This window comes from Crassostrea angulata, chromosome 6, assembly GCF_025612915.1.
Source record: "Crassostrea angulata isolate pt1a10 chromosome 6, ASM2561291v2, whole genome shotgun sequence".
NCBI classification, from domain to species: domain Eukaryota; kingdom Metazoa; phylum Mollusca; class Bivalvia; order Ostreida; family Ostreidae; genus Magallana; species Magallana angulata.
This window is the reverse complement of record NC_069116.1, coordinates 32,490,307-32,506,038: the sequence shown is the minus strand read 5'-3', so window position 1 is coordinate 32,506,038 and position 15,732 is coordinate 32,490,307.

The following is a 15,732-nucleotide window of genomic DNA, read 5'->3' as shown; positions in this document are numbered from 1 at the left end:
TTATCAAATTCTATCGGAATTGAAATTCCTATAGGAAGTTCTTGTATTCCGATAGGAAATTTCAAATTACCTATAGGAATATTGTTTTTCCTATGGGAAAAATTATTTTCCTATAGGAATTTATATTTGAAAGGTAAATATCTCACCTGACAGGTGAGATACAATGATAACAAAGGTGGTTGTTAACTCTTAAAGCAATGGTCTATGGCATATTTGAATTTTTCGATATATGTAACTTAGATGGGTGCAAAAATGCCATCTTGGCACTGGCATAATTATCCGGCACAGTGTTTATATCTAACTTTAAAATGGCCACCACCTCCCAGCCCTTTTGTATTTGCATTGACTGTAACATATAAGATAACACTCGTTCAACGAATGACAAATAAGAAAATCCGTCCGTCTATATTTCGGGGTTTTTGTCCTTTTATCATAGATTTGATTAACTCCCTTAAAATTGCCAGTTGAGTTAAATGAAATCGAATTGCAAATCTTTAAGAATACATCATTGCACATGAGAGCAATACCTTGGGATAAAATAGAATATTTATTTTAAAAAGTATACAGATATATTTCTAGATCAAGATGAGAAGATTGTAGTAGTGGACACCCAGTACTAGTGCAACATACATGTGGGTATTTGCAAAACACTAATGGTGTGGACGGCATTTGCAAATTCAAAACTATATGCTTGTTTCCTTTCTGAACACGGCGTGGCTCTGCCTTACACATTTCCCGCCTGCAAAGTAGAAAGTTGCTAAAGAACACGGACATTATTATAACTTTGTTATCATGGTGCATTAAAAAATATGATATTCCTTAACATACACTTTTACTACAAATACTCAGTATGTTAAAACAGTAAAAATTATCAATTTAATTTGATATTAATCAGAAAATGTTACCATAAAAATCTCATTTTACATCCAACAATTTTAATAAACGTTATGAAAGGAAAACCCTAAAACTTCATGGAAATCAATAACAATTTGCAATAACACGTAATTAAACTGTCAGTCATTGTCCAAAAGCTTGTAATTATTTAGATACTTTGGCTTTGAGCTCAGATTGAACAATGTCCTTTTTTCTAAAGTCACAAGTTACCGCCATCTATTTTTCTAAGACACGGACATATTGCAAAGGAGTGAAGTGAAATGAAAAGTTTATCCACAGGTTAAATAAGAATTTGAAATAAAACCTCTTTTGGCCAGAAATATAAGTTCATAAAATTTCGTTTAAATAATTGGCTAATTATTTTTTTCTATGGATCGGATTGCCAATGCTCTCTCTCTCTCTCTCTCTCTCTCTCTCTCTCTCTCTCTCTCTCTCTCGAGAGAGAGAGAGAGAGAGAGAGAGAGAGAGAGAGAGAGAGAGAATTGCCATGTAATATAAAGTTAATTTAAAGGATATGCTACAATTTGATTAAGTTATCAAAACTGATTAAAAGATATGTTACATTGAAAAAAAAATTAAATTTAGAAAATTTATAATTATAACAATTTTAGTTAGAGATAATTTTAAAATCTGTGAATTTTAAAACTTTTATGTAACAGAAACCGAAGTGAAGATGCCCATATGGTGTAGAGGTTATCGATTCATGTATTGAACCAAATTGTTATCAGATTAAGCTATGATATAAAGTATAGATAATGTTATTCGTGTGAAATAACTTTCTTTCCTGTTCATATTTTTTTCGCTTCCTGGTTCTGATAATTGGAACCGTCTACAAATGCAGTCAGCACTTAATGAAAACTTCACGCCAATATTGAGTTTGGTTTTTTTTTTTTTTTTTTTTTTATTTGGGTATCGAGCTCCTAATATAAAATGACTGTAGTCTCTGAATGTACAGGAAAAGTACGTCCGTATTTTTCTCGAAAAATAACATAACATTCGACAAAAATGTTGTTTTTATTCCAATAGTAATTGTCTTTTCTTTCTCAATGTTTATATAATAGACTTCCACACATTTAAACGTTGCCTTGATGTATATGAATTACTCTGCAGGATTGGTTTAATGCAGCGAAATGGGTTTGTTTGGTGTTTAATGGACTGGCGGTATTACAGAGGTTTAAACTCTTCGGGTCTTAATTGATATCAGAGATCGAAAACAATTGGGGCTCTTGCTCCTTTACTATAACAACTACTGCGTGACCTTGTCTTTCTATAATGTTGATTAGTTTCAGCAAGAGTGTACATTTATTTATTTCTATCGCAAAGTTTCCAATTCATTCTAGACTTGTTATCATTTTTGTATTGTGTAAACATTCTTATTGAATACGTTTTTGAAATTACTAATGATATTAATTAAAGTTGCATCAAACCAAAGAAAAGGAGAGAGCTGACACTTGTGATATTTTTTAAAGTTGAATAAATACATTGTATGCGTACCATGAAGAGTTTTTCTTGCATGTAAAAGACAATTGCTTTATATGCATTATTCCAACACTTTTCATACAAACTACATGTACCAGGGGTAATTTCCTTGATGAATTTTTTTCTTGGTATCTTTTTTTTCTTTCAGGACAAAATAATTTTGATAGTTGATCTATGGGCAGCGTTATAATGGATATATATAGAAAATTGCTTACTAAGAAATGATAGTTATAAATGGTAAGTTAGTGCTATGAACGTCTTAAACACATGGGCAAATTCTTAGTTTCGATAATCAATTTCGTCATTTGTGTAAAAATAAAAAATAATGTTCTTCCATACATCACATCTAGTACCATTTGAACCGATGTACTGTGTGAATGCATAGATCTCCCAAAGCGAAAAATATCTTTATAAATTGCTTCAGATGATGTGTTTCTTGTTCGCTGCAAGCCCGGGGCATCAATAACGGCCATATAATAGTATTGCAATTGAAAACAGTTGCAAATTAAGTAGTTTAGCAACTGATTGGTTTCAAGAAATCTCATTTTTTCATAGCATTTACACGATTGCATGAAACAAATATCCCGATGAAAAAAGAGATTTCCGATTTATTTATTTTTGAGATTTCCCATTACAGTAGAATGCAATTCTTCGAACGATTAAATTTGTTGTTGTGAATTTCCATTATATTGCACTTGCATCTCTTTGCTATCATAGTCCCTGAGGATGTGTTGGGCTCTAATACTTACATCATGAAATGTCCGATTTTCTTTTGTCTGAAAACTCGATTACGGTTCGAAAGTGTTTGAATGATGTAACAAGATGCACCCATAATTAATTAGTAACGAAGAGCGATTTGGCACTATTCTGCTTTGCCCACTTCCCTGATAAGAAAATCAATAACATGGTCACAGAAAACAACTCTAAAAACCATAGTTTATACACAATGAAAGCGATTCAGCCCCAATCCTCAACAAAAGCGTTTGGGATTTACAGGCTTACATAATTGCTGCATGGATGATTCCTTGTGATCTCGCTGAGAAACGTTCGTTTTCATTTCAGATTAGATTTGCTGCTGCGGTAGATTTTGTTTGTTATGACAGCTCACACCTTTTAGTCTGTCAGGCATCATTTTTCTTTGTTTTTAGACATCACAGAAGGTGTGGTGTGCGACCAAAAAAAAAAAAAGAAATAATCTCCCCCGATTTTGGTACCAAACCTATAAAACTCTTCAACAAAACTAGGTGGTGACGTCTGAATTTAATTTAACATCCTCTAAATTATTTTTGACGTCGTCGTGCCAATAACTGTCGTCGGGTGAGCAGACGAATTGAATAACGCGCGTGAGCACGTTATGATAATTTGTCCGCTCACCTGACGACAGTTACTGACACGACGACGTCAAAAATAAATCATTTAATGGTTATATTTACATTCCCGTATTGATCAAATCAATTATTTCATTGAATAAATCGGTATAAATTGCAGATCACGGAGGAAATAGATTAGTAACAGTAAAAAAAAAAGCTGTTTTCTAAAACCGGTTTAAACTGGTTATCACATAGACTTATCATGGTGTCATTTTGACCCTCAAATATATTTTTCTATTTTTGACCATTTCCTTATAATTTATTATAAGTTCCACATAATTTATTATATTTTTAATTTTGAAAACTTATATTTTATATTTATTGACTTTAATCAATTTTACATAAGATTTACTTAGATAAATAACTTGAGGCCATCTGTCGATAATTCACACGCACAGTTGTTAAATCAATTAGTGCCATCCGAGCTAATTAAATATATGCTTTTAGATTTATCCTTCGAAGACATCCGCTGTTTTTATAATTACGTAATACGCATTGTATCGCAAAACCATCGTCTTAATCCATAATTCCAAAACAGTCTGTAACTTTACTTCCAGTGTTCCTATCAAATGTGCCCAAAGATTCATGTGTACTTCTCGAACCAAACCCAAAATTACCATCACTGCGACTTGCAGGTGCTAAATGTATAGTTGACACTAAAGACAACAAAGCCTTTATTCAAGTCATCAACCCAATAACAAAACGAGTCGGAATCAATGCAACTACAGTGATCGCATCAGCAACAATCGTCGATCCAGCCACTGTGTTCACCATGGAGACTTCTGAAGATAACCAGACCATCTCTCCTATTACATGTAATGCACCACTGAACTTTGACCTCAACAATGCTGACCTATCAGATGAACAAAAACAGTTACTTCTGACATTTCTGAATAATCACCGTTCTGTGTTTGCAACTGATTTAAAAGAACTTGGCCAAGCCAATACACAACCACACAGGATAGAAACCGGTGATGCGTTACCAATTCGGCAAAGGTTCTATAGACAGTCACCTCAAACAAATGCCGAAATGAATCGCCAACTCCAAGAAATGCTAGACACTGACATAATTGAGGAATCCGACTCCATGTGGCAAAGCCCTGTTGTCATGGTGAAGAAAAAGAACGGCCAACTTCGCTTCGCTGTGGACTACCAAAAACTCAATGCAGTCACCAAGCAATTTACTTTCCCTCTGCCTCGTCTAGAGGATGTGTTTGACACTATCGGTACCACACAGGCTAAATTTTTCTCCACCTTGGATCTTGCTTCAGGATTCTGGCAAATACCAATGGATGAAGAAACCAAACACAAATCTGCCTTTGTAACCCCCACTGGTGTGTACCAATGGAAGAGGATGCCCTTTGGTCTCGTAAACGCACCTGCCAGCTTCCAAGCGCTGATGACTCACGTTCTAAGAGGACTCAATTGGAAGACATGCCTGGTGTATGTAGATGACATCCTTGTCTTCTCCAACTCCTTTAAGGACCATCTTAAACACCTAGATGAAATCTTCAGACGACTCCAATCAGCTGGCCTTACACTGAAACCAAGTAAATGTTACTTCGCTCTTCCAGAGGTGAAATACCTTGGACATGTTTTGACAAAAGATGGTATTAAAGCAGATGTGTCAAAAACTGATGCTGTCCAATCATTTCCCACTCCAAAGAACCAAAAAGAGCTAAGATCATTTCTGGGACTTTGTAATTATTACAGAAGATTTGTGAAAGGTTACAGTAAAATTACAAGCCCACTCACAGTATTGCTCTCCAAAGACGAGGAATTCTTATGGACAGACAAATGCCAGACTGCCTTTGACCGACTAAAAACTGCCTTAACCACACCACCTGTATTGGCCTACCCAGACCACACACGGCAGTTTACCCTGACTACAGATGCATCTGGAACAGCCATAGGATACATTCTTGGGCAAAAAGACATAAATGGACGAGAAAGAGTCATGGCGTATGGTGGACGTTCTCTAAACAGACATGAGAGAAAATATCCAATCTCAGAACGTGAAGGATTCGCCATTATCGAAGGGATAAAAACCTTCCATGTTTACTTAGCTGGACGCCCATTCAAAATTTATACAGACCATGCTGCTCTAGAATGGCTCCATAATGTTAAACAGTCAACAGGACGTCATGCAAGATGGGCAGTACTACTCCAAGGATATTCATACGAAATATTATTCAAAGCAGGAAAGAAAAATGAAGTTGCAGATGCTTTGTCCAGACGTACATATCCTGAAACAAGCAGTCAAGCCCTAGAACCAGAAGACATTATTCCATCACCTGATGTCCAATGTTTTGCTCCTGTAACTGAAGGAAAATCTACTCAAGCAACCTTCTTTTACACCGACTATCAACGACCATTTCCAACAACCATAGATGTAGATACAGTTCACCAAGTAGATACAACTTCCATTGATGAACTTCAAAGCAGTTGTCCAGATTTCGAAGCTTTGTACAATTACTTTAAAAACAAAGAGCTTCCAGAGGACAAGAAAAACCGAGATCGACTTCTTAGCGAGTCGAACTTCTATGTGTTTCTTGATGACGTCTTATACCATTACTATCAGCCAAGATCTAAAAGGGCACGCCATCCAAACAACCATCTGAAACAGCAGTTCCTCGATGCCTCAAAGAGGACGTCATACGCTCCTATCATGACAGTCTTGCTGGAGGAGCACACTTCGGATTTGAACGAACATGCCGTGCTATTCAACTCAAGTATTATTGGCCAGGCATGTACCAAAACATAGCAGACTACGTCAGATCCTGCAGAGAATGCCAGCTCGCAAAGAAACCAACACATCATGCACCAGCACCTCTCACCCCTATGCCAATTGAGGACCGATTCTCAAGAATTCATATGGACATTCTTGGACCACTGACCAAAACAACAGAAGGTCACAAATACATTCTTTTGGTTGTGGACTCATTTAGCAAGTGGCCAGAAGCTTTCCCACTCAGGACGCAGGAATCTACAGAAATTGCTAAAGTGCTCTTTAAAGAAATATTTTGTCGGTATGGTGCACCATATACAATTGTCACAGATCGTGGACAGAACTTTATGAGCAAACTGATAACAGCTGTGTGCCAAATATTCCAAGTCACCAGACATTTTACCAGCTCTTATCATCCGCAAACAAATGCCACGTGTGAGAGGATGAACAGTTCCATTGCACAGTGTTTGCGTACATACGTTAACAAAGACCAAACAAATTGGCATGACATTTTACCTGGAATTCTAATGGCAATCCGAATGAGTCCATCCACACAATCATCAGACCTAGCGCCCTACCACATTTTATTTTGCAAAGAGATGTACTTACCATTTGACACTTCTCTGATACCTAAGGATGGTATGAATCAAGATGCTAAGGCTCACGTCACAAACCTAATGAAACATCTCAAGGTAGTGCAGGAGATAGCTGAACAAAACATCCAACATGCTCGTCAAAAGCAAAAAGAGCAATACGACAAGAATACCAGAGAACCAGACTTCGATGTTGGCCAGAGTGTACTGCTACACCAAACGTATGTGCCCAAGGGACTCTCACCAAAGCTGCGTAACCCATGGGAAGGCCCCTATTACATCACTGCAAAGGGACCAAACAACACATACCAATTACGTAGATGGTCTCATAACAAAGTTGTAAGGTCTCGGATCCATGCAAATCGACTCAAACACTATGAGAAGCCAGAGCATCGTAAGGTTCTAAATCCACCACCACCAGAGATACCCATTGATGATTCACACTTGCCTCCACAACATCGCAACCCTCAAGGTGCTGAAAATGATGCTCAAGAAGATGAGTTGCAGCCAACAGGTGAAACCAATACGGAAGCACAAACAACTCCTGATATGGAGAAACTTCATAATAATGATCAGCCTTCTGCAGCACCTGAACCTCAACATCCAAGGAGAGACCAAAACAAGAAAGAGAAACAAGGAGATGATCAATCAGAAGATGAAAATCAAGAAGAGGATAACAATACAAATGAAGATGAAAGTCAAGGATATGTTGAGAAACTGATGCAATACAAACTTGTCGATGGAAAGAAATTCTTCCTCGTTAAATGGCAAGGGAGCAGTGTTAAAACCTGGGAGCCGGAAGAGCATATCAATGCAGATCTTATCCGCCAATATCATATTACCAGGACACAGACCGGTCGGGCACGCAGACGCAGAACAAAATCCTGCTTTTACTAGATCCAGTCTTTTTAATCCATTCCACCTCTAACCCACTCTTTCTCCTTTAACCGTCTCACTGTGTACATTGTACCAAATTCTGTTAAAATTTTAATGATTTGCAAAAATTATTAATTTGTGCTTCTCAGTAAAGACGTCTACTGATACTGACATAATTTTTACACTGTACACAATCTTTACCTTTCCTTATTCCTACTTTATACTACTAGGTGGATCTGGACAAAAGAAGAACCTCGGATCATCACCATATATGTATATGTACATAATCAGCTGCCTCTGCCTCACATCTGTCTGTGCAACTGCGTCATTACCATCAGATCAACATATTCAAAGAATAAACTACGGCATACTATTCGAGAAAACTAGTGACATCTACCTTGGACATGAGTACTGGCTGCATACATTTCGAATTCCTCTTCCAAAGAAATTGCACCTACAGCCTCTATACTGCAACATGCAACAATGTCAAACTGCAGGACACATCATAAAATCACTGAAAAAATTTCAACGTTCACACAAAACTTCACTTCATTTAGAACTAACAACTGGACCAACTTGTGAACTTTTCACTCTACTAACCCTTCCACTTTGCCCTCACAATTGGAACATTCAGACTCCTGAAGACATTTCATCAGTTCATGTTACCACCTCATATTACATTCTACATTACCTGCACATTCAATGCACTGATTTTACCATCACTAACAAGCACACCAACCGCTCCATTGATGTTCCAACTACCATCTTGATCTCACCATTCACTGCTAGAAAAATTCATAACATCCTTCAGCATCCATACACAGCATATTCCCTGTTGTCGCACCACCAATATTTCCAAATTTTGTAACAGCCATCAAATCTTCCTTGCAACATCTTGGCATGACTTACTTGTGTAGATAAGTGTGTGAGTAATAGCGAATTTTTTTTCAGTGTTTGAATTTTAGTGTTCATTGTACCTATGTTTTGGGTATGTGCATTCTTATTTTTGTTGCACTATTGTATTAACTTTGTTGTACATATTACTTCATTTTTTTCCAAAATGTTTCTTTTTTCTCATTACCTGAACAGTGTATGTTTCATTTTTATCTTTGAGGACAAAGATTTTTCTGACCAAGAGGGAATTATCATGGTGTCATTTTGACCCTCAAATATATTTTTCTATTTTTGACCATTTCCTTATTATTTATTATAAGTTCCACATAATTTATTATATTTTTAATTTTGAAAACTTATTTTTTATATTTATTGACTTTAATCAATTTTACATAAGATTTACTTAGATAAATAACTTGAGGCCATCTGTCGATAATTCACACGCACAGTTGTTAAATCAATTAGTGCCATCCGAGCTAATTAAATATATGCTTTTAGATTTATCCTTCGAAGACATCCGCTGTTTTTATAATTACGTAATACGCATTGTATCGCAAAACCATCGTGTTAATCCGCCTCTTTGATGTAAGCAATGAGTGAATTTTTCTTTACAATTCTTTGTATCAATTAATGGCAAGAACAACTCAATGCCAGGACAGGGGACGCTACAGGGTTTTGTCCGATCACTTTTGCGACGGACTCCAAATAATAAAGAAGTGAATTTTATATTGTCTCCTGTCCTGTATTTCAGGTAATGTAGAATATTTGTATTTGAATTATTTTTACTTTGTACTTTAACATGTTTAACTTTGCACTTTAGAAAAAGTGTTCATCACTGCATGATGAAAAGCTTTTAAACAATTATCTGTTTTGACAAATAATTTTAAGAATGTTATCTTTTCATTTTCACAATTTCATTCAGAAAGACAAATTAAGTTCTAATTTTTGTAACAACTCACATAATGGTATTTCCTATTTTTAAATCAATTTTACAAACCACAAGTTGTAACGTTAAGACTTTTTCGGATATTGCATATCTGTCTTTTACGGGTTTCTAATTTAGCCTTGTAAACAAAGCGTGTTGTGTAAACGCGCAGTACATTGTGCTGCTTTTCATATTTAATACTTAACGAAAACAAATATGCAGAAAGTAATCATGTAAGTAAAGTTATTTTTGTGATATGTGGTTATGCTTTTTATGATATATGTTGATAACTTGTAAATCAAGAAAAAAACTTCAAAGACTGTCAGGTTAAGTCGAGCATTTTGTACTTTTGTTTGATGTGCAAAAGAAATACTGATTAGGGTTTAGATTTTGAGTTGTAGTATGTTTGTATATAGTATATTAGATTTTAAGTAAAGCTGGACTAGGTGTGAAAGCTTTGATAGGCACCCCCCCCCCCCTGTAACCGGAAGTCATGATCTTGTCTGGTGTTGACTGGAAATTGTTGATGTAAACAATAACATGTGATTTTCTATTTTTGGTCTGTTGCTTTCAATCCCCTCTCATAGCCAAGCATAACTATTGTAAGCTAATTCTCCCCTTTTAAGATTAATATTTAATTTTGATTTTATTCATTTATTTTCAGGATAAAGATATATAGTAGACATGTTATTGTACCTGATATGAATTGTGTGATTATATAATGGTGTTTTAATTAACACATGAACTTTTCTGTGACATCATTATGCACATTCATTTTAAATATGCAGTGTACCATTGTTTTATATCTTTTATTGTGTTTATAATTGATTACACACTTTTGCGACGGACTCCAAATAATAAAGAAGTGAATTTTATATTGTCTCCTGTCCTGTATTTCATGTTGAACATTATTAGTTATCACCAGAGCCCCAATCACACGGTGATAGACTATTTAGATAAGCCTTAAAATTATAGGCCTATATGAAAAACAACTCTTGAAATTTTGCTTTTAACAATAAAATCAACTTCACTATTGAACGATTGTAAAACATGGTGTTTTAAGAATATGTAAGAAATATATTTTTAAACCCATATTAGACAGATTAGTGTTTGGGAACTACCTAAGTAAATTACACGTAAATTCACATGCAGTGATTAGTTTGTTGCATTTAGAGACATTTTAAGATCAAAGATGAGAAAGATGAGAAAAAAATAGAATTCAAATAAGAAGGAAAATATATTTTAATGTCCTGCAACGCAAATGCACATCACTAAGAAGAAAAATTACTACATATCATTAATCATTACAAAAGCCCTCGACAAAGTTGCTGTAAAAAAATGCATTATAAAAAACTTCACATGGAACATTGTTATCTTTTTGGTGATTTTCTGTGGAGTTGTTAAGTTCTCTGAAATCATAGTCGAACCACAGAGTTCGGTGATTCTCTCGGAAGATAAAAAAAAATGGTGTTTAGAGATTTGGATACAATAGTTTCGTTGTTACCTACCAAATGTATATTCAAATAATCTCATCGACCACATTTTTGTGAACAATGTACAGAACGACGATATAGTGATTTTTTTCTTTTGTCCTTTATTATGCATCTCCAAATACATTACCTGTTCACCAAATTTCTCCTTACAGGCAATTTACACATGTTAAAAAAACAACAACAACAACACACACACACACACGAGACATTCGAACAATTAAAAGCAACAAAAAGGGCTCATCAAGCGCGATATGATATACATATATTACCAAATTTGATTGATCTGGATTTGCTTTTAAATCCAAATGCATTTTAAGAATTTATTCTACATTTATGGCAATATTTAATGGAATTTGACCTTGTAAAACTGATTTCTCAATCATTTCTCTCTGATTTGTGATACATGTTTTATCTTGCAATTTAAAAGGATTTTGAAGTTGATCATGAAATGTCCCTATACATCAGTTTTAAATCATGTATTTTTTTAAGAAGGGGGGGGGGGGGGCACATAAACGCTACAATGACCTATATATAGCTATAGTCAGTAGAATTAAAGTTAAATCGAAAAAATACATGCTTTTTTATGATAAAACTCCATTTGTCAAATATGATGGACGCTTCGTTTATTTCAATTTTAGATTTATAGAATACTTTTCTATTCTGCCATCTTGTGTAGCCTTGACAACAATGCATAACTATCAGTTCTGATTTTTTTTATATCTAAAATACTATGGCAATACGTAGGTGTTTATCTAAATCACACTTGTAATTGAAAATCAAATCAGTATAATGAGATTTTTTTTTAACCAAGCCAACTACATGTAGTAGCAACTTTAAACAAGTTTATAGAATTAATATGAAATATACAGTATATGTATTAATGCTGGTAGGTAGCAATTAAATCTTGCCATTCCTTTTTCAATAGTAACGTTTACATCTGCAATTATAATTTTCTTCACTAAACTAAATATGATTGAAAAAATTTCCGTATATGAATTTGCCTGGTGGATATTTTTGACACAATAGCAGAGACATAAATAACATTATTTATGTCTCTGACAATAGTGATACAATCCAGTGAAAATTTCCTTTTAGAAACTATATTAACATGTGAGGAGGAAGAAAATCAATAACATTGACCTTTTGATACTTATATGGTCAAAAAGCACTTAATGCACTCAAGTTTGCTAGCTTTCGATATGGTAAAAATGTCATCAGTTGTCAAGCGGTTTGTTATTAGAGAAAGGAAGATACTGTATATCTTATTATTAATAAGTAGCAGACGACTGCCCGATATATAAATTGAGTCGTGGAAAGGCGGGAAAAATCACATTTCACAGCGCGTGATTGTCAATAATTTTGGTTTTTCAATGTCAAAGAAGAATAATTATTCATTTTGTGTATAATACATGAAATGGTAATTTTTTTTGTTCTTTTAATTTTTACGATATAGAGTGATTGGTGCTTGATTTTTACACCATATATCCCTTATCTGCAAAATTGTAGAACTCTGTTTTGTGTGGTTAGCCAGATTTTTTTCCCCATTTCAATCTGAAGATTTCTCTTCATGTCAAAACATTTGTATAATGATGTCAGGGACAAGACAACCGCCATGGTGACAATAAATTTTGTCAAAAAGTGACAAGTATTTGCAGTTCGTCAGAATTACATAATTTCTGTACTTTTGCGCTATAGAACACAAACTTAATTAAATCAAATTTTATGCAGACATGCAGACAAGATATTGAGTTACTATATTTTACATTTCCCTATTTATCATGGTTAAAGGACAAGGTTAAACCACATGATCTAATTTCGACTCAACTAACTGTTTAACCTAATCCATAGTTCTCCAGCGATATCTGTTTTCAATACAAAAAAAAAGACATTGTCATAAAATAATAAAATAATGAAAACGGTGTTCATGAACAATAGTGATAGCGAAATGGTTAGGAAACATATTTTAGGTTGTTTTGAAACCGTACACTGAACTCTTCCAAATCCAAAGGTATATCTGGAAAATGTATAAACTCCTTATTAAGGTTATATACTAGATGACGCTGAATGATGTGTTTTAGCTCACCTGAGCCGAAGGTGTCTTGGTTGACGTCACCGTTAATTGTTAACATTTCCACTCTCTTCTCCTAAATATTAAAGCTCAAACTTTGGAAAAAAGCATTCTTGGTTGAAGAAGTTTAAAAGAACTAAATCATATAGCTCAAACTTTGAAAAAAAAGCATTCTTAGTTGAAAAACTTTAAAAAAAAACTAAATCATATAGCTCAAACTTTAAAAAAAAGCATTCTTGGTTGAAGAACTTTAAAAGAACTAGATAGTTGGCCATTTTTAGACTTTATAAATCTCCATTAGAAGAAGAAGAAGATTGGAAGAAGGAAATGTTCAAACTTTAAAGTTAAATTTTATGAATTTTTTCCTTTACTAGACAATACCAGTAGTTTTTAACTTAACAAATCAGTTTTAAAATTTTAAGGTAGATCGGATGGTTACTTTTGTTGACCACCCAGCCTCCTTAAAGTTTATCAATATAGAGATGATTACAAAAATAGGAAATGGAGTGGAGTGCTTAAAATCTCTTATTCCCGAATCATAACAAAGCCTTGGCTTACTTATATATGATATACTTAAGTATGTTTAAATCATGACCCCTGGACAAAAAAAGGGCCCACTGGCCTCTATCTACATGTAAGAAATAAAATGAACAGGAAGGCTAGTACCACTAAAAAATCGTCAAACTAAGACTAAAGCAATAAAACATGTCAACTCATATACATAGCATTGATTTTAAAATTTTAAGCGAACAACCAAAAAAAAAAACCCACACACAATCATGTTCTTTCACCAAAATTCAAATGCCTCAAATTCCTAATCTATAGAATGCAGAACTTCTCATGAAAGAGAAAACCCCCTTTTTGGCGGATTTTGCGGTGGATTGTATTAGCCTCTTTGAGGATGAGTTGAACATTGTTGCTCTGGTGAGCTATATAGTCTAATGGGTCTTTCGTTCAAAAGATCACAATATTATGTTCTTTGTCGACATTGCCAATATATAGCTTATTAAGTTTGGTTCGAGACCAACACATTTTTTTTAATAAAGAAGGATGTGTGAATTATGATGACATACTTCTCGCTTTTAGGAACCAATGAATTTCTCTGGCTAATAGGCCTCTTCCGTTGACGCAATCAGCATTTGTTAATTAGCCCACATTACAGTTGGTATAGCAGTTTTGAGGCCGTGATGTGCTTATATAATTATGTGATTAAAAAGTAAAATAATGAACCAATGCAAACAAAACTCAAAATGTATGAGTTTGGTTTGAAAACAATTGTGAAAAAACGTTGAAGAATAATATCCATAAGAGTTCTTATAGATTTCCAATAATATCCTTAAGAGTTCCAATAGAGAGTAAGGGAAAAACATATTAGATCATAGTTGTCATATCCCTCGAAACGTTTTATATGGGTAAATAGTTCCCCGTCTCAACTCGGTTTCTGATCATCCCACTTGCTTTTCCAGTCAATAAGATACATGTAATTAAAAAATAAACCGGAATATTATACTTTTGTTACATAGGCTTACGATAGTATTAATAATTTTAGCAAAGAGTTCTTACGACCTGGAAGCGTGGCATGGCCCAGACTCAATGCCGCTTGATCGCCTTTAAGGTCACGCCATCAACGAAAAAGCTGGGGAGAGCGAGCGGGGTTCCATCTGCCCAATAGGGGTGAGGGATCCTTCTTGGCCACCTTTAGTTTTGATGTAGCTCATTCATTTATTCCAAATAACATAGTGTATGAATGAATGTTGGAATATACTGCATGTGTATTTTAAATTCGTGTAACTACATGGTTCGACTTGGAGTGCAAAAATCTAAATATTTTGTTAAGCCAACCAAAATGAATAAACATTGATAAATGGGAGATCTGAGAGTCAATCTACAAATGAAGAGGGAGACAGAAACATAAAAATGTTACGCAACAAGCTTTTCAAAGCAATAATTGTAAAAAAAAAAATATTTAAACAAAAAAATTCTGCATTGAATCGGGCCATATAGTTTGAAGCGTATACATGTACATGTATATATTTTTTGGTATTCATTTCAAGCAAATATTTTTTATTTTGGCTTTCTTTTTGGTTTAGAAAATCTCAAACGACAGAAACCAGCATTGTAGATATCGTTACAAACAAAATATCCTTTGGGAAATAAATGCGGGAATGTCGCTTGAAATCGTTTTTTTTTACTGAAAAGACTGTCTCGGTGTTTATGTATCTGACATAAAAAGAAATCAAATCCTGTTACTGAGCAGTACACATCTAAATATAATTCTGAGATTCGATTTCAAATTGCGGCTTTGTGGCAGTCTAGTCGGAATGTGCTTTCCAGCTTTAACAGCAATATATACGCTTTTTTGTTTCCTTTTTCTATCAGGGAGTGAACTCGTTTGAAAAATTGTGAAAATGA